Genomic DNA, 25,607 nt, shown 5'->3' with positions numbered 1-25,607 from the left:
CTCGCTGCGCCTCTTTATATAGTCAGACTACGCACGGGGTCTCCGGTACCGCATTGCATGGGCTACAGGTTGCGTTCTCAAATGTGATTGGAAGATAGCGACGTCATCGCGCATGCGTATTAACCTGGAGAGCGTTGCTCGGGAAGTTCCGTCTATTTCCGTAACAAAACCGAAGAGTGTTTATGGGAAATGTACGAGGCTGAGGCCAAGGGGGCGGGGCGACGCGTCATAGCGCTGTTTACTGCGGGAGGGGTATAAATGCCGCGCATGCGCGCTGTTCCGGGGACGACGATGACGAGATGCCGCGCATGCGCGCTGCGGCTTCGTTGTGTTCTGTGGCGGCTGCTCTCAGTCGTCCCCACTCTCTGGGTGTTTCCTATTCCGGTATCGGGGCCGCGCTGCGGGGTGCCGGCGGGCGTTCCTCACGGTAATCGTCAGTCCGGGCTCTCGGAAGTAGTGTCCGGGCCTGTCGTCCCCGGGCTGCTCTTGTCAGGCGTACCGCGGAGCGACACTGGAAGGCGGCCCGGAATTCAGGACACACCGAGGTCTTGTAGGCCGCGATTTTATTGCTGGTGCTAGCGGTTACCGGACAGTGGCCGAGGCCTGGCTTCCAGTCAGAAAGTTTGTGTATGTATGTATGTATGTGTGTGTGTATATATCTATCTATCTATCCATCCATCCATCCGTCACTTCCTGATGACAATTTAAATAAATTGAAACGTTGAAGCAAGAAGGACTAAGGTCCATTTATTTCTGAGACCAGCACGAGTGCCGCACCATGGAATGGCTATTTGATTAATCGTTGTGAGGGCACCAGCGACAGATATTTTCCAAGGCTTACACGGAGTGCCGGATCGCAGCAGATATATATATATTTCTCTGACGTCCTAGTGGATGCTGGGAACTCCGTAAGGACCATGGGGAATAGCGGCTCCGCAGGAGACTGGGCACAAAAGTAAAAGCTTTAGAACTACCTGGTGTGCTCTGGCTCCTCCCCTATGACCCTCCTCCAAGCCTCAGTTAGATTTTTGTGCCCGAACGAGTAGGGTGCACACTAGGGGCTCTCCTGAGCTGCTTAGTGAAAGTTTAGTTTTAGGTTTTTTATTTTCAGTGAGACCTGCTGGCAACAGGATCACTGCATCGAGGGACTAAGGGGAGAAGAAGCGAACTCACCTGCGTGCAGAGTGGATTGGGCTTCTTAGGCTACTGGACACCATTAGCTCCAGAGGGATCGAACACAGGCCCAGCCATGGAGTCCGGTCCCAGAGCCGCGCCGCCGGCCCCCTTACAGAGCCAGAAGCAAGAAGAGGTCCGGAAAATCGGCGGCAGAAGACATCCTATCTTCACCAAGGTAGCGCACAGCACTGCAGCTGTGCGCCATTGCTCCTCAGCACACTTCACACTCCGGTCACTGAGGGTGCAGGGCGCTAGGGGGGGGGCGCCCTGAGCAGCAATAAAAACACCTTGGCTGGCGAAAATACATCACATATAGCCCCCAGGGCTATATGGATGAATTTTAACCCCTGCCAGATTACACTGAAAAACGGGAGAAAAGGCCACCGAGAAAGGGGCGGAGCCTATCTCCTCAGCACACTGGCGCCATTTTCCCTCACAGCTCCGTTGGAGGGAAGCTCCCTGGCTCTCCCCTGCAGTCACTACACTACAGAAAGGGTTAAAAAAGAGAGGGGGGCACTAATTAGGCGCAGTATAAACAATACAGCAGCTATAAGGGGAAAAACACTTATATAAGGTTATCCCTGTATATATATATATATATAGCGCTCTGGTGTGTGCTGGCAAACTCTCCCTCTGTCTCCCCAAAGGGCTAGTGGGGTCCTGTCCTCTATCAGAGCATTCCCTGTGTGTGTGCTGTGTCGGTACGTTTGTGTCGACATGTATGAGGAGGAAAATGATGTGGAGGCGGAGCAAATTGCCTGTAATAGGGATGTCACCCCCTAGGGGGTCGACACCTGAGTGGATGAACTGCTGGAAGGAATTACATGAGTGTCAGCTCTTTACAAAAGACAGTGATTGACATGAGACAGCCGGCTACTCAGCTTGTGCCTGTCCAGACGTCTCATAGGCCGTCAGGGGCTCTAAAGCGCCCGTTACCTCAGATGGCAAATACAGACGCCGACACGGATACTGACTCCAGTGTCGACGGTGAAGAGACAAATATGACTTCCAGTAGGGCCACACGTTACATGATTGAGGCAATGAAAAATGTTTTACACATTTCTGATAATACGAGTACCACCAAAAAGGGGTATTATGTTCGGTGAGGAAAAACTACCTGTAGTTTTCCTGAATCTGAGATTAAATGAGGTGTGTGATGAAGCGTGGGTTTCCCCCGATTAAAAACTGATAATTTCTAAAAAGTTATTGGCATTATATCCTTTCCCGCCAGAGGTTAGGGTGCGTTGGGAAACACCCCCTAGGGTGGATAAAGCGCTTACACGCTTGTCAAAACAAGGGCTCTACCCTCTCCTGAGATGGCTGCCCTTAAGGATCCTGCTGATAGAAAGCAGGAGGGTATCCTAAAATGTATTTACACACATACTGGTGTTATACTGCGACCAGCAATCGTCTCAGCCTGGATGTGCAGTGCTGGGTTGGCATGGTCGGATTCCCTGACTGAAAATATTGATACCCTAGATAGGGACAGTATATTATTGCCTGTAGAGCATTTAAAAGATGCATTTCTATATATGTGTGATGCACAGCGGGATATTTGCCGACTGGCATCAAGAGTAAGTGCGCTGTCCATTTCTGCCAGAAGAGGGTTATGGACACGACAGTGGTCAGGTGATGCGGATTCCAAATGGCATATGGAAGTATTGCCTTATAAAGGGGAGGAGTTATTTGGGGTCGGTCTTTCAGACCTGGTGGCCACGGCAACAGCTGGGAAATCCACGTTTTTACCCCAGGTCGCCTCTCAACATAAGAAGACGCCGTATTATCAGGCGCAGTCCTTTCGTTCCCATAAGGGCACGTGGGCAAAAGGTTCCTCATTTCTGCCCCGTGACAGAGGGAAACGGCTGCAGAAATCAGCCAGTTCCCAGGAACAGAAGCCCTCTCCCGCCTCTGCCAAGCCCTCAGCATGACGCTGGGGCTTTACAAGCAGACAGGGAGGCAGTTTTGGAAGCCATTCACAAGCTGTATTCCCAGCAGGTGATAATCAAGGTACCCCTCCTGCAACAGGGAAAGGGGTATTACTCCACACTGTTGTGGTACCGAAGCCGGACGGCTCGGTGAGACCGATTTTAAATCTAAAATCTTTGAACACTTACATACAGAGGTTCAAATTCAAGAGAAGGGGACTACATGGTGTCTCTGGACATCAAGGATGCTCACCTTCATGTCCAAATTTACCCTTCTCACCAAGGGTACCTCAGGTTTGTGGTACAGAACTGTCACTATCAGTTTCAGACGCTGCCGTTTGGATGGTCCACGGCACTCTGGGTCTTTACCAAGGTAATGGCCGAAATGATGAAACTCCTTCGAAGGAAGGGAGTTTTAGTTATCCCTTACTTGGACGATCTCCTGATAAGGGTAAGATCCTGGGAACAGTTGGAGGTCGGTGTAGCACTATCTCAGGTAGTGTTGCGACAGCACGGTTGGATTCTCAATATTCCAAAATCGCAGCTGGTTCCGACGACTCGTCTTCTGTTCCTAGGGATGATTCTGGACACAGTTCAGAAAAAGGTGTTTCTCCCGGAGGAGAGAGCCAGGGAGTTATCCGAGCTAGTCAGGAACCTCCTAAAACCGAGCCAAGTCTCAGTGCATCAATGCACAAGGGTTCTGGGAAAAATGGTAGCTTCCTACGAAGCAAAGCCATTCGGCAGATTCCACGCAAAAACTTTCCAGTGGGACCTGCTGGACAAATGGTCCGGGTCGCATCTTAAGATGCATCAGCGGATAACCCGGTCACCAAGGACAAGGGTGTCCCTCCTGTGATGGTTGCAGAGTGCTCATCTTCTAGAGGGCCGCAGATTCGGCATTCAGGACTGGGTCCTGGTGACCACGGATGCCAGCCTGCGAGGCTGGGGAGCAGTCACACAGGGAAGAAATTTCCAGGGCTTATGGTCAAGCCTGGAGACATCATTTCACATAAATATTCTGGAGCTAAGGACTATTTACAATGCTCTCAGCTTAGCAAGACCTCTGCTTCAAGGTCAGCCGGTGTTAATCCAGTCGGACAACATCACGGCAGTCACCCACGTAAACAGACAGGGTGGCACAAGAAGCAGTCAATGGCAGAAGCTGCAAGGATTCTTCGCTGGGCGGAAAATCATGTGATAGCACTGTCAGCAGTATTCATTCCGGGAGTGGACAACTGGGAAGCAGACTTCCTCAGCAGGCACGGCCTCCACCCGGGAGAGTGGGGACTTCACCCAGAAGTCTTCCACATGCTTGTAAACCATTGGGAAAAACCAAAGGTGGACATGTTGGCGTCCCGCCTAAACAAAAAAATTGGACAGGTATTGCGCCAGGTCAAGGGACCCTCAGGCAATAGCTGTGGACGCTCTGGTAACACCGTGGGTTGTACCAGTCAGTGTATGTGTTCCCTCCTCTTCCTCTCATACCAAAAGTACTGAGAATTATAAGACGGAGGGGAGTAAGAACTATACTCGTGGCTCCGGATTGGCCAAGAAGGACTTGGTACCCGGAACTTCAAGAGATGCTCACGGAGGACCCGTGGCCTCTACCTCTAAGAAGGGACCTGCTCCAGCAAGGACCCTGTCTATTCCAAGACTTACCGCGGCTGCGTTTAACGGCAGGGCGGTTGAATGCCGGATCCTGAAGGAAAAAGGCATTCCGGATGAAGTCATCCCTACCCTGATAAAGCCAGGAAGGATGTAACCGCAAAGCATTATCACCGCATTTGGCGAAAATATGTTGCGGGGTGTGAGGCCAGTAAGGCCCTGATGGAGGAATTTTCAACTAGGTCGATTCCTGCATTTCCTGTAAACAGGAGTGTCTATGTGCCTAAAATTGGGGTCCATTAAGGTTCAAATTTCGGCCCTGTCAATTTTCTTCCAGAAAGAACCAGCTTCAGTTCCTGAAGTTAAGACGTTTGTAAAAGGGGTACTGCATATACAGCCTCCTTTTGTGCCTCCAGTGGCACCTTGGGATCTCAATGTAGTTTTGGGGTTCCTAAAGTCACATTGGTTTGAACCACTTGAATCTGTGGAGTTAAAATATCTCGCATGGAAAGTGGTCATGTTGTTGGCCCTGGTCTCGGCCAGGCGCGTGTCAGAATTGGCGGGCTTTATCCTGTAAAGGCCCTTATCTGATCTTCCATTCAGACAGGGCGGAATTGAGGACTCATCCTCAATTTCTCCCTAAGGTGGTTTCAGCGTTTCACTTGAACCAGCCTATTGTGGTACCTGCGGCTACTAGGGACTTGGAGGACTCCAAGTTGCTGGACGTAGTCAGGGCCCTGAAAGTATATGTTTCCAGGACGGCTGGAGTCAGAAAATCTGACTCGCTGTTTATCCTGTATGCACCCAACAAGCTGGGTGCTCCTGCTTCTAAGCAGACTATTGCTCGTTGGATTTGTAGCACAATTCAGCTTGCACATTCTGTGGCAGGCCTGCCACAGCCAAAATCTGTAAAAGCCCATTCCACACGGAAAGTGGGCTCATCTTGGGTGGCTGCCCGAAGGGTCTCGGCTTTACAACTTTGCCGAGCAGCTACTTGGTCAGGGGCAAACACGTTTGCTAAATTCTACAAATTTGATACCCTGGCTGAGGAGGACCTGGAGTCTCTCATTCGGTGCTGCAGAGTCATCCGCACTTTCCCGCCCATTTGGGAGCTTTGGTATAATCCCCATGGTCCTTACGGAGTTCCCAGCATCCACTAGGACGTCAGAGAAAATAAGAATTTACTTACCGATAATTCTATTTCTCATAGTCCGTAGTGGATGCTGGGCGCCCATCCCAAGTGCGGATTGTCTGCAATACTTGTACATAGTTATTGTTACAAAAATCGGGTTATTGTGGTTGTGAGCCATCTTTCCAGAGGCTCCTCTGTTATCATGCTGTTAACTGGGTTCAGATCACAGGTTGTACGGTGTGATTGGTGTGGCTGGTATGAGTCTTACCCGGGATTCATAAATCCTTCCTTATTGTGTACGCTCGTCCGGGCACAGTATCCTAACTGAGGCTTGGAGGAGGGTCATAGGGGGAGGAGCCAGTGCACACCAGGTAGTCCTAAAGCTTTTTACTTTTGTGCCCAGTCTCCTGCGGAGCCGCTATTCCCCATGGTCCTTACGGAGTTCCCAGCATCCACTACGGACTATGAGAAATAGAATTATCGGTAAGTAAATTCACACACACACACACACACATACATACTTACACACGCACACATACTTACACACGCACACATACTTACACACGCACACATACACACATAAATACACACTTACACATATACACACTTACACATATACATACATACATACATACACACACACTTACACACACATACATACACACACACACACACACTTGCATACATACATACATACACACACACACACTTACACATACATACTTACACACACTTACACATATACACACATACATACACACACTTATACATACACACACTTACATACATACACACGCACACATACTTACACACACTTACTTACACACACTTACACACACATACATACATACACACACATATATATGGATATAGATATATAATCAGTCCTTAGACCGGCACTCCCATTACGTCAATAGTATACTCCGGTGCCCTCCGTTCCAGTATTACCACAGATCCAAAAACAAAGGGGCGGCTGAGCCCCGAAACGTGGGAGCTTGTATGTTGCCATTTTGAAATATAAAGTTTTCACTTTTCAAAACTCCCGAGTGCCGCGGCTTGTTTTTGGATCTGTGGATAGATATATATATATATAGATAGATAGATATATTTCTCTGACGTCCTAGTGGATGCTGGGAACTCCGTAAGGACCATAGGGGGAATAGCGGCTCCGCAGGAGACTGGGCACAAAAGAAAAGCTTTAGGACTACCTGGTGTGCACTGGCTCCTCCCCCTATGACCCTCCTCCAAGCCTCAGTTAGATTTTTGTGCCCGACCGAGCTGGGTGCAATCTAGGGGGCTCTCCTGAGCTTCTTAGGAAAAGTTAGTTTTAGGTTTCTCTGACGTCCTAGTGGATGCTGGGACTCCGTCAGGACCATGGGGATTAGCGGCTCCGCAGGAGACAGGGCACAAAAATAAAAGCTTTAGGACTAGGTGGTGTGCACTGGCTCCTCCCCCTATGACCCTCCTCCAAGCCCCAGTTAGGTTTTTGTGCCCGTCCGAGCAGGGTGCAATCTAGGTGGCTCTCCTAAAGAGCTGCTTAGAAAAAGTTATTAGGTTTTTTATTTTCAGTGAGTCCTGCTGGCAACAGGCTCACTGCAACGAGGGACTTAGGGGAGAAGAAGTGAACTCACCTGCGTGCAGGATGGATTGGCTTCTTAGGCTACTGGACACCATTAGCTCCAGAGGGATCGAACACAGGCCCAGCCATGGAGTCCGGTCCCGGAGCCGCGCCGCCGACCCCCTTGCAGATGCCGAAAAGTGAAGAGGTCCAGAAACCGGCGGCAGAAGACTTTTCAGTCTTCATGAGGTAGCGCACAGCACTGCAGCTGTGCGCCATTGTTGTCAGCACACTTCACACCAGCGGTCACTGAGGGTGCAGGGCGCTGGGGGGGGGCGCCCTGGGCAGCAATGATAATACCTTGTTCTGGCTAAAAATACATCACATATAGCCCCTGGGGCTATATGGATGTATTTAACCCCTGCCAGGTCTCACAAACAGCGGGAGAAGAGCCCGCCGAAATAGGGGGCGGGGCCTATCTCCTCAGCACACAGCGCCATTTTCCTGCACAGCTCCGCTGCGAGGAAGGCTCCCAGGACTCTCCCCTGCACTGCACTACAGAAACAGGGTAAAAAAACAGAGAGGGGGGGGCACTTTTTTGGCGATATTGATATATTAAGCTGCTATAAAGGAAACAACACTTCTGTAGGGTTGTTCCTATATATTTATAGCGCTTGGGTGTGTGCTGGCAAACTCTCCCTCTGTCTCCCCAAAGGGCTAGTGGGGTCCTGTCTTCGATAAGAGCATTCCTTGTGTGTCTGCTGTGTGTCGGTACTGTCAAAGTCAGAAAAATGTCTCAATGCACGTTGCCATATTTGCACCGCACACTGGTCCGTGCTGCGCATGCGTACGCTCTCCCGTGGAAGCGCATACCCGCAATAGCGTGCACTCGCACGCGCAGTATGCGCATTTACGGTAGAGTTTATGTGATCGTAGCGTGCGACTCATTAGTTACAAATGTTCACAATTAATGTAGTTTATAGATCATGATCCCTTTGATAGTTTCTGTAAGTTTGGTTAAAGTATAATGTCCCAGAGCTGAGGAATCCCTCTTTGCATCGTACGAAGGGTTTAACAGGAATCGTACAGCAGTGTTTGGTACCCATCGGAAGAGTATTTGATTAGCAATATTCCGGTGTTGGTTTGGAGCGTATTAATCGCTCGTGCGAATAGTTATGGACATAAGAAGTTTATGTCCATTTCTATGATTTGCACATACTCAGGTATGCGGCGGGAAACCCAGTTTCCCACCCACCTGAGCTGTTGGAAATCGTCACAGCCCACCTGTATGAATCACCCTATGACCTTTTGTTATGATGCAGGGCCGAATTCCTTCGGCCAATGGACAATGGGATTGTAGGACCAGGAGATTGCATTGTGTGTGGAGCATAAATAGGCAGGCCGACCGCATCCAGCACTCACTCTCTCATCAACGGTTATCTGCTGATAATCGGGAGCTGGATATCGAGGCGCTGGCGATCATACCCTTTGTGCGTAAGTTCTCTCCATAATCATTGTCTTTCTGCGAGCCAATCTCTCTCTCTCTCTCTATCTCCCTCTCTCCTCTTTTTCTCTTAAATACCTTATAGTATTATAGTATTGTATCGTATTGCATTTAGGTCAGTGTAGTATTGTCTTTTTGTATTTATTGTTTAGTTCTGTGGTTAGGAAGTCTCTGTTATATTGTAGTGTATCATATGTACTGTTATCCCCTTTTACAAGTATATTAGACATAATACAGTTAATAGGCCTTGGAAACCTAAACCAGTATCTGTGTATTTCCTATAGTGATAAGTGTTCATTTGAGCGTCGGTGACGCTCATGCAGCTTTGTAGATAGTCAGGTTCCACAAGGTTGCACTTACACCCTGTACTCACATTAAGGTATTCAGTGTATTTCATCGGTATAAGGTTTAACATAAAGGTATAGTGTTGTGAGCGTCTGCACCGCTGGTGACCTCCTCGTGGTCTCTAGCGTATGCTGCGTTACAGCGAATCTTTCCCCTAGACATAACCAATAACGTGTCCTGTGATCACTGGGCCGTGAGCGAACGTGACGCTTGAGCGTCTCGCCTACGGCTGAGCGATCGTTACGCAAATAGCGTATCATTACGGTATTTCTTAAATAAACAGCGTACAGTGTTCTTAGCTTCATAAGGGTTGTTTATACGACAAGGAATTTAGCATTGTCAGTACGTGTGTGTCGACATGTATGAGGACGATGTTGGTGTGGAGGCGGAGCAATTGCCGGTAATGGTGATGTCACCCCCTAGGGAGTCGACACCGGAATGGATGGCTTTGTTTATGGAATTACGTGATAATGTCAGCACGTTACAAAAATCAGTTGACGACATGAGACGGCCGGCAAACCAGTTAGTACCTGTCCAGGCGTCTCAGACACCGTCAGGGGCTGTAAAACGCCCTTTACCTCAGTCGGTCGACACAGACCCAGACACGGACACCGAATCTAGTGTCGACGGTGAAGAAACAAACGTATTTTCCAGTAGGGCCACACGTTATATGATCACGGCAATGAAGGAGGCTTTGCATATCTCTGATACTGCAAGTACCACAAAAAGGGGTATTATGTGGGGTCTGAAAAAACTACCTGTAGTTTTTCCTGAATCAGAGGAATTGAATGAAGTGTGTGATGAAGCGTGGGTTAACCCCGATAGAAAACTGCTAATTTCAAAGAAGTTATTGGCATTATATCCTTTCCCGCCAGAGGTTAGGGCGCGCTGGGAAACACCCCCTAGGGTGGATAAGGCACTCACACGCTTATCAAAACAAGTGGCGTTACCGTCTCCTGAAACGGCCGCCCTCAAGGATCCAGCTGATAGGAGGCTGGAAACTACCCTGAAAAGTATATACACTCATACTGGTGTTATACTGCGACCAGCCATCGCCTCAGCATGGATGTGCAATGCTGGGGTGGTTTGGTCGGATTCCCTGACTGAAAATATTGATACCCTGGATAGGGACAGTATTTTATTGACTATAGAGCAATTAAAGGATGCTTTTCTTTATATGCGAGATGCTCAGAGGGATATTTGCACTCTGGCATCGAGAGTAAGTGCGATGTCCATATCTGCCAGAAGAAGTTTATAGACGCGACAGTGGTCAGGTGATGCGGATTCCAAACGGCATATGGAAGTATTGCCGTATAAAGGGGAGGAATTATTTGGGGTCGGTCTATCGGATTTGGTGGCCACGGCAACAGCCGGGAAATCCACCTTTTACCTCAGGTCCCCTCCCAACAAAAAAAAGACACCGTCTTTTCAGCCGCAGTCCTTTCGTTCCTATAAGAACAAGCGGGCAAAAGGACAGTCATATCTGCCCCGAGGCAAAGGAAAGGGTAAGAGAGTGCACCAAGCAGCTCCCTCCCAGGAGCAGAAGCCCTCCCCGGCTTCTGCAAAGCCCTCAGCATGACGTTGGGGCTTTACAAGCGGACTCAGGGGCGGTGGGGGGTCGACTCAAGAATTTCAGCGCACAGTGGGCTCACTCACAGGTGGACCCCTGGATCCTGCAGGTAGTATCTCAGGGTTACAGGTTGGAATTCGAGAAGTCTCCCCCTCGCCGGTTCCTACAGTCTGCTCTGCCAACGTCTCCCTCAGACAGGGCGATGGTATTGGAAGCCATTCACAAGCTGTATTCTCAGCAGGTGATAGTCAAGGTACCCCTCCTACAACAGGGAAAGGGGTATTATTCCACACTATTTGTGGTACCGAAGCCGGACGGCTCGGTAAGACCTATTCTAAATCTGAAATCTTTGAACCTGTACATACAAAAATTCAAGTTCAAGATGGAGTCACTCAGAGCAGTGATAGCGAATCTGGAAGAAGGGGACTTTATGGTGTCCCTGGACATCAAGGATGCTTGCCTGCATGTCCCAATTTGCCCTTCACATCAAGGGTACCTCAGGTTCGTGGTGCAAAACTGTCATTATCAGTTTCAGACGCTGCCGTTTGGATTGTCCACGGCACCTCGGGTCTTTACCAAGGTAATGGCCGAAATGATGTTTCTTCTGCGAAGAAAAGGCGTATTAATTATCCCTTACTTGGACGATCTCCTGATAAGGGCAAGGTCTAGAGAACAGCTGGAGGACGTAGTAGCACTAACCCAAGTAGTGCTGCAACAGCACGGGTGGATTCTGAATTTTCCAAAATCTCAATTGACCCCGACGACACGTCTGCTGTTCCTGGGAATGATTCTGGACACGGTTCAGAAAAAGGTGTTTCTTCCGGAGGAGAAAGCCAGGGAGTTATCCGAACTTGTCAGGAACCTCCTAAAACCAGGAAAAGTGTCTGTGCATCAATGCACAAGAGTCCTGGGAAAAATGGTGGCTTCTTACGAAGCGATTCCATTCGGCAGATTCCACGCACGAACTTTTCAGTGGGATCTGCTGGACAAATGGTCCGGATCGCATCTGCAGATGCATCAGCGGATAACTTTGTCTCCACGGACAAGGGTGTCTCTTCTGTGGTGGTTGCAGACTGCTCATCTGTTAGAGGGCCGCAGATTCGGCATACAGGACTGGGTCCTGGTGACCACGGATGCCAGTCTGAGAGGCTGGGGAGCGGTCACACAGGGAAGAAACTTCCAGGGAGTGTGGTCAAGCCTGGAGATGTCTCTTCACATAAATATACTGGAGCTAAGAGCGATTTACAATGCTCTAAGCCTGGCAAAACCCCTGCTTCAGGGTCAGCCGGTGTTGATCCAGTCGGACAACATCACGGCAGTCGCCCACGTAAACAGACAGGGCGGCACAAGAAGCAGGAGGGCAATGGCAGAAGCTGCAAGGATTCTTCGCTGGGCGGAAGATCATGTGATAGCACTGTCAGCAGTGTTCATTCCGGGAGTGGACAACTGGGAAGCGGACTTCCTCAGCAGACACGATCTACACCCGGGAGAGTGGGGACTTCATCCAGAAGTCTTCCACATGATTGTGAACCGTTGGGAAAAACCAAAGGTGGATATGATGGCGTCCCGCCTCAACAAAAAACTGGACAGGTATTGCGCCAGGTCAAGAGACCCTCAGGCAATAGCTGTGGACGCTCTGGTAACACCGTGGGTGTTCCAGTCAGTGTATGTGTTTCCTCCTCTGCCTCTCATACCAAAAGTACTGAGAATTATACGGCAAAGGGGAGTAAGAACGATACTCGTGGCTCCGGATTGGCCAAGAAGAACTTGGTACCCGGAACTTCAGGAGATGCTCACGGAAGATCCGTGGCCTCTACCTCTAAGACGGGACCTGCTTCAGCAGGGACCGTGTCTATTCCAAGACTTACCGCGGCTGCGTTTGACGGCATGGCGGTTGAACGCCGAATTCTAAGGGAAAAAGGCATTCCGGAAGAGGTCATCCCTACCCTGGTAAAAGCCAGGAAGGAGGTGACTGCACAACATTATCACCGCATTTGGAGAAAATATGTTGCGTGGTGTGAGGCCAGGAAGGCCCCGACGGAGGAATTTCAACTGGGTCGATTCCTACATTTCCTGCAAACAGGATTGTCTATGGGCCTCAAATTAGGGTCCATTAAGGTTCAAATTTCGGCCCTGTCGATTTTCTTCCAGAAAGAATTGGCTTCAGTTCCTGAAGTCCAGACTTTTGTAAAATATATATTTTCAATGCCCTGACAACGTCCAGCAACTTGGAATCCTCCAAATCGCTAGTAGCCGCAGGCACCACAATAGGCTGGTTCAGGTGAAACGCTGAAACCACCTTAGGCAGAAACTGAGGACGCGTCCGCAGTTCTGCCCTGTCCGAATGGAAAATCAGATATGGGCTTTTATACGATAAAGCCGCCAATTCTGACACTCTCCTGGCTGAAGCCAGGGCCAGTAGCATGGTTACTTTCCATGTAAGATATTTCAAATCCACCGATTTGAGTGGCTCAAACCAATGGGATTTGAGAAAATCCAAAACTACATTAAGATCCCACGGAGCCACTGGGGGCACAACCGGGGGCTGTATGTGTAGTACTCCTTTCTTCTTCATCCACTAGGGGTCACTGGAGTACTCTTGGGATATGGACGGCGTAGCAGAACAAAGGCACTGAATATTTAAATTTAGAACTCTCCACCCCTCCATATCCCAGAGTACCTCAGTGTACGAACCCAGTGTTTTTTCTGTGCTCAAAGCACTAACATCGGCTTGTGGGATTCCCACACTTGTTGGAAGATTTTTATTAATTTTTAATTTTTAATTTTTTTTTTAATAGCACATCCCTTCCCAGTTTCAAGAAAAACATGGGTCCGGGATAGTGCCGCTGCAGGGGCAGCGCATGGCGTGTCGGTCCTCACAAAGAGCACCCTCACAGCCACACGCAGTTCACTACCTGCTGTAAACGGAGCTTGCAGATAGAAGCCCCGTCACAGCCATGAACTGCTGCCTGAGCTGGACGGAGCTTACAGGAAGAAGCCCCGTCGCAGCCATGATCTACTCCAGATGACTATAGAGGACTGGACGGAGCTTACACAAAGAAGCTCCGTCGCAGCCAGGACTACAGAGCTGGACGGAGCTTACAGAAGAAGCCCGTCACAGCCATGATTTACAAGACAGCTGGACGAGCTTACACATAAGAAGCCCGTCGCAGCCAGGACTACAGAGCTGGATGGAGCTTACAGAAGAAGCCCGTCACAGCCATAATTTACAACAGCTGGACGAGCTTACACATAAGAAGCCCGTCGCAGCCATGATCAGGAGACAAGGTAGGCTGGGGAACGGGGCGGTCAGCGCAGGCTGCCGCCCCGCTATGTTTGGGTTAATACCTGCTTCCGCCCGCAAGCCCCAGCCGCTATGTCTGCAGGCCGCCCGTCCCAGCGCTCCGTCCGGCCGCCCAGCTCCGTCCGGCCGCCAGCGCCATACGGCCGCAGACGCTCCCTCAGTCTCAGTACAGAGACGGGGACCGCCGCTCCGTCCGGCCGCCCAGCAGCCATCCACCCACATGTGCCAGCGCTATGAGGCTGCAGGCTTCCCGCAGGACACAGCGTTGCAAGGCACGGTGGAATTCTGGCGGATTAAATATACAGCAGCACAGTGTATAGGCAGCTATATATAGGTGACAGGTATTTATAATGTATTGTTACCTGTCCTGGGAGTAATAGGCTATTGAGCATATATTACTGTCTGTGAGTTTCACAGTATAATAGGCTATTGAGCCTATATTAATGGCTGTTATTATCACTGTATAATAGGTTTTCTCTAACGTCCTAGTGGATGCTGGGGACTCCGTCAGGACCATGGGGAATAGCGGCTCCGCAGGAGACAGGGCACATCTAAAGAAAGCTTTTAGGATCACATGGTGTGTACTGGCCCCTCCCCCTATGACCCTCCTCCAAGCCTCAGTTAGGTTTTTGTGCCCGTCCGAGCAGGGTGCAATCTAGGTGGCTCTCCTAAAGAGCTGCTTAGAAAAAGTTTTTTTTAGGTTTTAAATCTCAGTGAGTCCTGCTGGCAACAGGCTCACTGCATCGAGGGACTTAGGGGAGAGATTTTCAACTCACCTGCGTGCAGGATGGATTGGAGTCTTAGGCTACTGGACATAGCTTCAGAGGGAGTCGGAACACAGGTCATCCTGGGGTTCGTCCCGGAGCCGCGCCGCCGACCCCCCCTTACAGATGCTGAAGATCGGAGGTCCGGAAACAGGCGGCAGAAGACTCTTCAGTCTTCATGAAGGTAGCGCACAGCACGGCAGCTGTGCGCCATTGTTGCTACACACTTCTCACTGACCAGTCACGGAGGGTGCAGGGCGCTGCTGGGGGCGCCCTGGGCAGCAATATTAAATACCTTTAGTGGCAAAGAATACATCACATATAGCCATTAAGGCTATAGGTATGTATTTAACCCAGGCCAGATTTCTCAAAACCCGGGAGAAAAGCCAGCCGAAAAGGGGGCGGAGCTTATTCTCCTCAGCACTCAGCGCCATTTTCCTGCTCAGCTCCGCTGTGAGGAAGGCTCCCAGGACTCTCCCCTGCACTGCACTACAGAAACAGGGTAACAAAGAGAAGGGGGGCATAAATTGGCGATATTTATATATTAAAAGCGCTTATAACAAAAACAACACCTTTTAGGGTTGTTTATATACATTTATAGCGCTTTTGGTGTGTGCTGGCAAACTCTCCCTCTGTCTCCCCAAAGGGCTAAGGGGGTCCTGTCTTCGATTAGAGCATTCCCTGTGTGGCTGCTGTGTGTCGGTACGTGTGTGTCGACATGTATGAGGACGATGTTGGTGTGGAGGCAGAGCAATTGCCGGTAATGGTGATGTCACCCCCTAGGGAGTCGACACCGGAATGGATGGCTTTAGTTATGGAATTACGTGATAATGTTAGTACATTACAAAAGTCAGTAGACGAAATGAGACGGCCGGAAAACCAGTCAGTACCGGCTCAGGCGTCTTAGACACCGTCAGGGGCTGTAAAACGTCCCTTACCTCAGTCAGTCGACACGGGTACCGACACAGATGAATCTAGTGTCGACGGTGAAGAAACAAACGTATTTTCCAACAGGGCCACACGTTATATGATCACGGCAATGAAGGAGGCTTTGCAGATCTCTGATACTGCTGGTACCTCAAAAAGGGGTATTATGTGGGGGGTGAAAAAACTACCTGTAGCTTTTCCAGAATCAGAGGAATTGAATGACGTGTGTGATGAAGCGTGGGTTAACCCAGATAGAAAACTGCTAATTTCTAAGAAGTTATTGGCATTATACCCTTTCCCACCAGAGGTTAGGACGCGCTGGGAAACACCCCCTAGGGTGGATAAGGCGCTCACACGTTTATCAAAGCAAGTGGCGTTGCCGTCTCCTGATACGGCCGCCCTCAAGGATCCAGCGGATAGGAGGCTGGAAACTACCCTGAAAAGTATAACCCTAACCCTAATACTGGTGTTATACTGCGACCGGCAATAGCCTCAGCCTGGATGTGCAGTGCTGGGGTAGTGTGGTTGGATTCCCTGACTGAAAATATTGATACCCTGGATAGGGACAGTATTTTATTGACTCTAGAGCAATTAAAGGATGCGTTTCTTTATATGCGAGATGCTCAGAGGGATATTTGTACTCTAGCATCAAGAGTAAGTGCGATGTCCATATCTGCCAGAAGAAGTTTATGGACGCGACAGTGGTCAGGTGATGCGGATTCCAAAAGGCATACGGAAGTATTGCCATATAAAGGAGAGGAATTATTTGGGGTCGGTCTATCGGATCTGGTGGCCACGGCAACTGCCGGCAAATCCACTTTTTTACCTCAGACCCCCTCCCAACAGAAAAAGACACCGTCTTTTCAGCCGCAGTCCTTTCGCTCCTATAAAAACAAGCGAGCAAAAGGACAGTCTTATCTGCCGCGAGGCAGAGGAAAGGGTAAGAGAGGGCAGCAAGCAGCCCCTGCCCAGGACCAGAAGCCCGCCCCGGGTTCTACAAAGCCATCAGCATGACGCTGGGGCTTTACAAGCGGACTCAGGAGCGGTGGGGGGTCGACTAAAGATTTTCAGCAATCAGTGGGCTCGCTCACAGGTGGACCCGTGGATCCTGCAGATAGTATCTCAGGGTTACATGTTGGAGTTCGAAAGGTCTCCCCCTCGCCGGTTCCTAAAGTCTGCTTTACCAACGTCTCCCTCAGAAAGGACGACGGTATTGGAAGCCATTCACAAGCTGTATTCTCAGCAGGTGATAGTCAAGGTACCCCTCCTACAACAGGGAAAGGGGTATTATTCCACACTATTTGTGGTACCGAAGCCGGACGGTTCGGTAAGACCTATTCTAAATCTGAAATCCTTGAACCTGTACATACAGAAATTCAAGTTCAAGATGGAGTCACTCAGAGCAGTGATAGCGAATCTGGAAGAAGGGGACTTCATGGTGTCCCTGGACATAAAAGATGCTTATCTTCATGTCCCAATTTACCCCTCACACCAAGGGTATCTCAGGTTCATGATACAAGACTGTCATTATCAGTTTCAAACGCTGCCGTTTGGTTTGTCCACGGCCCCTCGGGTCTTTACCAAGGTAATGACCGAAATGATGGTTCTTCTACGAAGAAAAGGCGTATTAATTATCCCTTACTTGGACGATCTCCTGATAAGGGCAAAGTCCAGAGAACAGCTGGAAGTCGGTGTAGCACTAACCCAAGTAGTGCTTCAGCAACACGGGTGGATTCTGAATCTTCCAAAATCTCAATTGACCCCGACAACACGTCTGCTGTTCCTGGGAATGATTCTGGACACGGTTCAGAAAAAGGTGTTTCTCCCGGAGGAGAAAGCAAGGGAGTTATCCGAACTGGTCAGGAACCTCCTAAAACCAGGAACTGTGTCAGTACATCAATGCACAAGAGTCCTGGGAAAGATGGTGGCTTCTTACGAAGCAATTCCATTCGGCAGATTCCATGCACGAACATTTCAGTGGGATCTGCTGGACAAATGGTCCGGATCGCATCTGCACATGCATCAGCGGATAACACTGTCACCAAGAACAAGGTTGTCTCTCCTGTGGTGGTTGCAGAGTGCCCATCTGTTAGAGGGCCGCAGGTTCGGCATACAGGACTGGGTCCTGGTGACTACGGATGCCAGCCTACGGGGCTGGGGAGCAGTCACACAGGGAAGAAACTTCCAGGGTGTATGGTCAGACCTGGAGACGTCTCTTCACATAAATATACTGGAGCTAAGAGCGATATACAATGCTCTAAGCTTGGCAAAACCGCTGCTTCAAGGTCAGCCGGTGTTGATCCAGTCGGACAACATCACGGCAGTCGCCCACGTAAACAGACAAGGCGGCACGAGAAGCAGAAGAGCAATGACAGAAGCTGCAAGGATTCTTCGCTGGGCGGAAAATCATGTCATAGCACTGTCAGCAGTGTTCATCCCGGGAGTGGACAACTGGGAAGCAGACTTCCTCAGCAGACACGACCTTCACCCGGGAGAGTGGGGACTTCATCCGGAAGTTTTCCACATGATTGTGAACCGTTGGGAAAAACCAAAGGTGGATATGATGGCGTCTCGCCTCAACAAAAAACTGGACAGATATTGCGCCAGGTCAAGAGACCCTCAGGCAATAGCTGTGGACGCTCTGGTAACACCATGGGTGTACCAGTCAGTGTATGTGTTTCCTCCTCTGCCTCTCATACCAAAGGTACTGAGAATTATTCGGAATAGGGGAGTAAGAACAATACTAGTGGCTCCGGATTGGCCAAGAAGAACTTGGTATCCGGAACTTCAAGAGATGCTCACGGAGGATCCGTGGCCTCTACCTCTAAGAAGGGATCTGCTTCAGTAGGGACCTTGTATGTTCCAAGACTTACCGCGACTGCGTTTGACGGCATGGCGGTTGAACGCCGGATTCTAAAAGAAAAGGGCATTCCAGAGGAAGTTATTCCTACCTTGATTACGGCTAGGAAGGAAGTGACCGCACAACATTATCACCGCATTTGGAGAAAATATGTTGCGTGGTGTGAAGCCAAGAAGGCCCCAACGGAAGAATTTCAATTGGGTCGATTCTTACATTTCCTGCAGGCAGGATTGTCTATGGGCCTCAAATTGGGGTCTATTAAAGTTCAAATTTCGGCCTTATCAATCTTCTTCCAGAAGGAATTGGCTTCAGTGCCTGAAGTACAAACTTTTGTCAAGGGTGTACTACATATACAGCCCCCGATTGTGCCCCCAGTGGCACCGTGGGATCTAAACGTAGTTTTGGATTTTCTCAAATCTCATTGGTTTGAGCCTCTCAAATCTGTAGATTTGAAGTATCTTACATGGAAAGTAACCATGCTACTGGCCCTGGCTTCAGCCAGGAGAGTTTCAGAGTTGGCGGCTTTATCGTACAAAAGCCCATATCTGATTTTCCATTCGGACAGGGCAGAACTGCGGACGCGTCCTCATTTTCTCCCTAAGGTGGTTTCGGCTTTTCACTTGAACCAGCCTATTGTGGTGCCTGCGGCTACTAGCGACTTGGAGGACTCCAAGTTACTGGACGTTGTCAGAGCATTAAAAATATATATTTCAAGGACAGCTGGAGTCAGAAAATCTGACTCGTTGTTTATATTGTATGCACCCAACAAGATGGGTGCTCCTGCGTCTAAGCAGACGATTGCGCGTTGGATCTGTAGCACAATCCAACTTGCACATTCTGTGGCAGGCCTGCCACAGCCTAAATCTGTAAAGGCCCACTCCACAAGGAAGGTGGGCTCATCTTGGGCGGCTGCCCGAGGGGTCTCGGCATTACAACTTTGCCGAGCAGCTACGTGGTCAGGGGAGAACACGTTTGTAAAATTTTACAAATTTGATACTCTGGCTAAGGAGGACCTGGTGTTCTCTCATTCGGTGCTGCAGAGTCATCCGCACTCTCCCGCCCGTTTGGGAGCTTTGGTATAATCCCCATGGTCCTGACGGAGTCCCCAGCATCCACTAGGACGTTAGAGAAAATAAGAATTTACTTACCGATAATTCTATTTCTCATAGTCCGTAGTGGATGCTGGGCGCCCATCCCAAGTGCGGATTGTCTGCAATACTTGTACATAGTTATTGTTACAAAAATCGGGTTATTATTATTGTTGTGAGCCATCTTTTCAGAGGCTACTTCGTTTGTTATCATACTGTTAACTGGGTTCAGATCACAAGTTGTACGGTGTGATTGGTGTGGCTGGTATGAGTCTTACCCGGGATTCAAGATCCTTCCTTATTGTGTACGCTCGTCCGGGCACGGTACCTAACTGAGGCTTGGAGGAGGGTCATAGGGGGAGGGGCCAGTACACACCATGTGATCCTAAAAGCTTTCTTTAGATGTGCCCTGTCTCCTGCGGAGCCGCTATTCCCCATGGTCCTGACGGAGTCCCCAGCATCCACTACGGACTATGAGAAATAGAATTATCGGTAAGTAAATTCTTATTATTCAGCCTATATATTAATGTTGGTGGTTATCACTGTATAATAGGCTATTGAGCCTATATTAAGTCTGTGATTATCACTGTATAATAGGCTATTCAGCTTATGTAAATGCTGTATAAATATATTAATGTCTGTAATTATCATAGGCTATTGAGCCTATATATATATATATATATATATTTATTAATAGAGCATGTGTTGTACCCAGCCTGTGATTATACTGTATAATAGGCTAGATTAACACGGAAACATTTGTCACTTGTTCTGTGATTATCACGGTCAGCATGGCAAAGGGGCCATTTTAACCATGCTTCCTGTTGTTTTCCAGGGTGTAATTCTGGAACATTCCTGCCCTACATCTCTAAGCCACCAGAGGCGCAGGGGTGTAAGTGGGAATTTGGTTCGGGTTTCACATGCCCATGTGAACTGTTTTTCACATAAAGAATACTCTGGTTTCTCTTCACATCAAATAAATCTTTCGCTTTTACTATAGATTTCCGTAGAGAGAAACAACCATGAGTTTCATATAAATATGCTGTTCAGCAATACAATATATATATGACACATAACAATAAGTCGTGCAAGTGTCTGTCCGTTGCCTATTGTGGGGTCTGTCTGCATAGCGAGTAAGGCTCTAGCGCAGACTACAAATAATTTTTAAAAATCCTATGTTAAGCATTGGCAATTCAAATTACAAGAGCGGTAACATCGGAGTCTCGGAAGTTACTCAGCCAGCTCTAACAAAAGACAGTTGTTGACTGGTCTTATAATTTAATGCACAATTCTATGTCAAATCTCACACCGATAACTACCAGTGAGAAGGGTACATTAGACCAGCACTCAGATAGGGCGGGGTTTTTGACAACCATACATTGCTAAATCCCAGTGAGTCAATGTCTCCATTTTTACAGAGACTGAGTAGACTCTAACCACTATTTTATCGTTTCCAAAATGACGCGATCCGCCATTGGTAAATGCGTCTGTGTAAAACATTATAAAAACCCAGAATACATTTGGGTCACTAGACTCTATGTATGGAAACAATGAAAAAGAAGCTGCAGAGTATATCTGTAAAGCTTCTGCTAACGCCGGTTACTTTCATCGTCGCTAGTTTAAGTGCGACAAGGCCAGAACTTATTGGTCCTAAATTTGATATTCAGCCATTACCGCAGCCAGTATCAAAACGGAAATACTGGTGCCGGCGTTTAATCTCTTTAGACTTAAGTTTTTTCAAAGACAAAACAGTCACACCTTGTAACGACACGACGCTACAGTCAGCAAGCCAGTGGCTTGATGACCTCTTAGGCATCTCCATGTTCCAATTCTGGAAGCGCGTCTTTACACGTTACATTTGCGGGGTTTCCAGACATCAACTCATGGATGTCTCAGATATTTACAGATTAAAGGACAAGACTGCCTCTGTCGAACGGTTTGGCAGGTTGCCATTTAGTCTCTGCTGGTTTTCAGCTGTTTTTATATCCAGGCAGTAGTACACCAACAGAGTCAGGGTTATTTATTCCCCTCTGTTTGGGGTAACAAAACCAGACAGCTCCGTCGCAGTCTCAATCAGCAAGTCACTTAATGCAGTTTGAAAATGGATTTTCTGCGGTTACTATTTGCATATTGGAGCCACAAAATTGCATAATTGCACTTGATCTTCACAATGCGTATTTACCCATTCCGGTTTGGTCATCACAGGTTCTAGCGTTTGCAAAACGCCACAACCATTAACCATTTCACTACCATTTGGCATCGTGTCAACGCCTCGGGTATTTACCAAAGTGATGTTGGTGATGATAGCTCATCTCAGAGTCCTGCCAGTGACAATCGTCCATACTTAGACGATCTGCTCATAAGAACTCTGTCTGAACAGAGTTCCTCTAACTTGCGCTACTAATGTATACTGCGGTGGCAGGTCAAGTTTTAAAAAACAATCGCATCTAATTCCGTCTAAACGACGTCAATTCCTAGGTAAGATTATAAATACGGTAAATCAAAGACATTTACCTACTACACCAGCAAGAACAAATGTACATCTAGTAATTGGTGTAAAAGCCACGCACACTAGCGGTACATTGGTGTATTCGCCTGTTAACAATAATGATGTGTTTTCAAAGCGCTTTAGTTCGCCGGCCTTCACTCGCGTTTCCCACAGAGGGGCGAGGGTGTATATACTCTGGACAAGAGTCTCAGAGGTTCAGGAGTTGTAGTTAAAAAAGATCAGCGACAGAGTTCTAAAACGGATCACGACAGATTGCTGTCGATAAATGTCCTGGAACTCCGTGCAATTTTCAATGCACTACATGCTTCGCTTTCAGTCTGACCAAGTGCGGTCAGACAACGCAACGGGAGTTGCATACACAAGAACCAAGTAGCCGCATGGCAATGCAGCAGATAACTCGAATCCTCTATTGCCCACAACACCATTATGGGAGGATGTCAACGGGGTTCATTCCGCGAGTGGACATCTGTTAGACAGATGATCTCGCCCGTCAGGATTTATATCCTGAAAACTGGACAGTAAATCCAGAGGTGTTTCATAGGTGAGTACACAAAAGGAGTTACCCTCAGGTATACATGATGGCATCTCGCCACAATTACAAACGCTCAGTATGTGTACAGAACGACAGATCACAAGGGCAGTGGCGGTGGAGTCTCTCACATTCGTGTGGTCATACAGCATCGTGTATCTGGCTCCACCATTTTCCGCTGCTCTCTCCGTTGCGAAAACGGATCATAAGACAGTTCGTCACAGTCATACTAGTGATATCTCATGGGTTTCGGAGAGCTTGCTTCTCGAATCTCCAAGGAATACTGGCACACGATCTTGGTCCGCTCATAATACGTCCAACCTGTTACAACAGGGAACGTTCTTTTACCCCTAGTTACCTAAGTACCTATTACCTATATACCGCGGCTGCGGTTGACGGGGTGGGGGGTTCAGACCGCCCTCTTAAGAAAAGAAATAGGTCATTACAGTATCGGTTATACTTATCATGTTACGAGCTAGTAAGCTGCTTAAGGCAGCTCATTATTACAAATTCATTATTACAAATTTGGTGTGCATATATAGGTGGTAAAGCTCGGAAGTTTCCGACATCATCTTTCAAGTTACCCGTATTCTGTTATTTTATAAACAGGGTGGGATGGAGAACTGCGTTTATCTGCACTGCGGGTGCAGGTATCTGTGTGGTCAACTTATTTTCAAAGACGTTTGACTCTATTGCGTCGGTACACACCTTTATAAGGTGTCATCAAAGTGCAGCCTCCATTTATCCCACCTACAGCGCCAGGCGACTTGAGGTTGGGTTCACATTTCTTACAGTTTTCATATTTTGAACCCTTACAACAAATGGGGATTAAGTTTCTCACTTGGGAAAACATTTTTCTTCTAGCCTTAGCTTCGGCAAGGGTTTTGTTTTCATATTTGGGTGCCTTGTATTCCAAGCCACCGTATTTACGTTTTCTCATGACAAAGCAATCAGTATACCAATAGTGGTTCCTGTGTTGACAGCACATTCTAGAATTCTGAATGTGGTACACGCATTACGCGTCTATATGTCCCGACCGTCTACAGTACGTAATACGGATACGTTGTTTGTTCTCTATGATGCTGCCAACTGGGGTTAGCCAGTTTTCTCAGCAGACATTATCCAGTTGGATAACAATGACTACAAGTCAGGCTTACTTTAAGGCTAAGTTACAGTCGCCTACGTCAGTAACAGCTCATCCCACAGGTTCTGTGGGAATGTCAGCCCCAGCGGGTCGTGGAGCGTCTACTACGCGGCTATATAGCCTTCAGTGCACCACGTTTGTGCACGTTTACACGTTATGAATGGTTGCGGCATCAGCATCTAGCTTTGGCTGCCTACTGTTACAAGTGTCAAACAGCTCTCCCGCCCACGAGGGAAGCTTTGGTACGTCCCAAGAGTACTCCAGTGACCCCTAGTGGATGAAGAAGAAAATAGGATTTTTGTACTTACCAGGTAAATCCTTTTCTTTGAATCCATAGGGGGCACTGGACGCCCACCCAGAGCAGTTTACCTGGGTTGTTTAAGCTCAGAGGAGCTTAGGGTAACAGGTTTTACCTTGTTTGTATTACGCTCAAAGGAGCTTATGGTAACACATTTTCACCTTTTTGGTTCAAACTATCAAGGTCTATCGGTTATGCTGTCAACTGTTTAGTTGACATTAACTTTATGGGTCAACTTTGTTGTTGTCCGGTATGTTATAGGAATTCTCCATTGTCAACCTCTCTATAGCAGTTCGCTCAGTAAAAACACTGGGTTCGTACACTGAGGTACTCTGGGATATGGAGGGGTGGAGAGTTCTAAATTTAAATATTCAGTGCCTTTGTTCTGCTACGCCGTCCATATCCCAAGAGTACTCCAGTGCCCCCTATGGATTCAAAGAAAAGGATTTACCTGGTAAGTACCAAAATCCTATTTTCAAGGACGGCTGGAGTCAGAAAATCTGACTCGCTGTTTATACTGTATGCACCCAACAAGCTGGGTGCTCCTGCTTCTAAGCAGACGATTGCTCGTTGGATTTGTAGCCTTAAAATGTGCAAGTTGAATTGTGCTACAAATCCAACGAGCAATCGTCTGCTTACTGGGGAGGCCAAGTGCCGGACTTTTCATCACACATTCTGTGGCAGGCCTGCCACAGCCTAAATCTATCAAGGCCCATTCCACAAGGAAGGTGGGCTCATCTTGGGCGGCTGCCCGAGGGGTCTCGGCATTACAACTCTGCCGAGCAGCTACGTGGTCGGGGGAGAACACGTTTGTAAAATTCTACAAATTTGATACCCTGGCTAAAGAGGACCTGGAGTTCTCTCATTCGGTGCTGCAGAGTCATCCGCACTCTCCCGCCCGTTTGGGAGCTTTGGTATAATCCCCATGGTCCTGACGGAGTCCCAGCATCCACTAGGACGTCAGAGAAAATAAGATTTTACTTACCGATAAATCTATTTCTTGTAGTCCGTAGTGGATGCTGGGCGCCCATCCCAAGTGTGGATTGTCTGCAATAATTGTACATAGTTATTGTTACAAAAAAATCGGGTTGTTATTGTTGTGAGCCGTCTGTTCAGAGGCTCCTACGTTTGTCATACTGTTAACTGGGTTCAGATCACAGGTTGTACGGTGTGATTGGTGTGGCTGGTATGAGTCTTACCCGGGATTCAAAATCCTTCCTTATTGTGTACGCTCGTCCGGGCACAGTATCCTAACTGAGGCTTGGAGGAGGGTCATAGGGGGAGGAGCCAGTGCACACCACCTAGTCCTAAAGCTTTTATTTTTGTGCCCTGTCTCCTGCGGAGCCGCTAATCCCCATGGTCCTGACGG

At 48.4% G+C, this 25,607-nt stretch overlaps 1 non-coding gene across 1 annotated transcript; it reads left to right on the top strand.

Annotated features, from left to right (window-relative positions):
* The first annotated feature begins 20,709 nt into the window (after positions 1 to 20,709).
* Positions 20,710 to 20,829, top strand: LOC135030676 (U5 spliceosomal RNA). The gene has a single exon (XR_010226621.1). It is a non-coding gene; the product is annotated as a U5 spliceosomal RNA (small nuclear RNA).
* Positions 20,830 to 25,607: the final 4,778 nt, after the last annotated feature.

This window comes from Pseudophryne corroboree, unplaced genomic scaffold, assembly GCF_028390025.1.
Source record: "Pseudophryne corroboree isolate aPseCor3 unplaced genomic scaffold, aPseCor3.hap2 scaffold_504, whole genome shotgun sequence".
Classification (NCBI taxonomy): domain Eukaryota; kingdom Metazoa; phylum Chordata; class Amphibia; order Anura; family Myobatrachidae; genus Pseudophryne; species Pseudophryne corroboree.
Note: the sequence above shows the minus strand (reverse complement) of the source record. Positions and strands in the feature narration are given on the sequence as shown.